Source organism: Mastomys coucha, chromosome X (genome assembly GCF_008632895.1).
Source record: "Mastomys coucha isolate ucsf_1 chromosome X, UCSF_Mcou_1, whole genome shotgun sequence".
Classification (NCBI taxonomy): domain Eukaryota; kingdom Metazoa; phylum Chordata; class Mammalia; order Rodentia; family Muridae; genus Mastomys; species Mastomys coucha.
Window position 1 is genome coordinate 13811134 of NC_045030.1, and position 2032 is coordinate 13813165.

At 35.2% G+C, this 2032-nt stretch overlaps 1 protein-coding gene and 1 pseudogene across 3 annotated transcripts in view; one reads left to right on the top strand and one right to left on the bottom strand.

Moving 5' to 3' along the window:
* The window catches only part of Rp2 (RP2 activator of ARL3 GTPase), a 37780-nt gene that overhangs the window by 26335 nt on the left and 9413 nt on the right, over positions 1 to 2032 (top strand). The gene's annotated exons all lie outside the window — the stretch shown is intronic.
* LOC116090735 overlaps positions 78 to 2032 on the bottom strand; it is a 3122-nt pseudogene continuing 1167 nt past the window's right edge.

Consider the following 2032-nt stretch of genomic DNA (forward strand, 5'->3'; position numbering starts at 1 on the left):
ACTCAGAAATCTGCCTGCCTCTGCCTCCCAAGTGCTGGGATCAAAGGCGTGCGCCACCACCACCCGGTTTAGTAAAGTCATTTTTTTATATTGAAGGTTTTACGAATCTCCTCAGTTTTCCCCTTAATCATATTGGCCACAGTCTTGCATGTGACATCAAGCAAACCTTTGATGTCTAAGTAGTTTGCAGCCAGAAAAGTTCAAAAAGTGTTCCTTGGTCAATTTTCAGGAATTCTTGGTCCCAAGCAGGAATATCTGTCCACTTTTCTTTGTTCTCAGCATCCTCAGGAGGAAGAGGGTCGTCCTTGTGGTGGGTGCACCACTGAATGACCTTTTTTAGAATTGCTGCATTAACATTTGGTAAAGGAACAGGATCATCATCTCCCTCATCATCCGTTCCCAAATCTTCCAGCATGGTCTTGATGGTCACAGATAGTTTGGCAATTTCTACATCAACTTCAAATATCTCTCCATCAGAACTCTGCAACTTTATCATAGGTATGGTGCTTGGTCTCAAGACCACAGGCCCAAGGGTGACGGACTGAGCTCACACCAGCACAGAAGTACCGAGACAAGGCCACTCTATCACTCACGTTTTTCACGCAGACTTTTTGCCAAGAATGAGAAAATAGTACCTTTTCTTTTACTCTTTTTTTTTTAAGTTTTATTGCAATTTGATAAGAAAAGTTACTCGATTTCAATTTATCTGAATTTGTTAACATTTAAAAACATATTTTAAGTAAATAGAATAAATCACATACTTGTTTTCCTATTGTACCCCAATTCCTCCCAGAGACCCCCCTTCAATATCTACAATACCTTTTTGTCACATTCTTTAAATTTATAAAATATTATAACAATAAAAATGAGTATTATAAAATTGTTTGATATAAGACAACAATCAATTTAACAGTCTTATGTAGGTAGACGCTTGTCTATGGCAATACTGAAAATATAAATATTTTTCTCAATATAAATTTTAAGTAACTCCAAATGTATTAATTGTATATTACAAAATAATATATCACTACTAATATTTTCTTAAATGAACATAAATATATAAAGTCTTTTTGTTTGTTTGTTTTATATTTAGTAGAGCTTAAAATCTTGGCTCCTACTGTGGTAACTTGATACAAGCAGGGGCTGGTGAGATGGCTCAGCAGTTAAGAGCACTGACTGCTCTTCTGAAGGTCCTGAGTTCAAATCCCAGCAACCACATGGTGGCTCACAACCATCTGTACAGCTACAGTGTACTCATATACATAAAATAAAGAAATAAATCTTTAAAAAAATGATTAAAAAAGCTTGATACAAGCATTACAAATGTCAAGCAAAGCATTCAGTCTTACTCTTTGTTGTTCTCTTACAAACCCCCTCCCAAATTTAATTGTCTACATTACTTTTGGGTATATAAATACTTTTAAAATATGTAAGCTGTCCTGAAAACCATAGTATAGTGTAAAAACATGAAATAAACAATACTACTAATAGAGAGGCTGAGATAGGAGAAGCAAAATCTCAAGACCATTATGTTGTACACAGCAAGACACTGTCACAAACAAACAACCTGAAAATGTATATGGATTGTATAATATTGGACCTATTTCTCCAATTACCAAATTAGAGAGACCATTGGATGACAGTCAATACATTTCTAATTCTTCATATTTTTGGATTTCAATCGATTGGGATATGTTGGTAATATTAATTTTCATATTAAGATATTAAGAAAAAGTAATTGTTGCTGGGTGGTGGTGGTGTATGCCTTTAATCCCAGCACTTGGGAGGCCTACGCATGTGGATTTCAGAGTTCAAGACCATCCTGGTCTACAGAGTGAGTTCCAGGATAGCCAGGGCTACACAAAGAAACCCTGTCTTGAAAAACAAAACAAAAAATAAAACAACAAAAAAAAGAAGGTAAAAGTAATTGTTACTTCCTGTTGGTTTTTTTTTGTAAGAGGTGAAATTAGGTTTGTGTGGATTTGCTGAAAGATTACTTTCTTGCTTCTTCTAGGGTGTAGTTTTGCTCCTT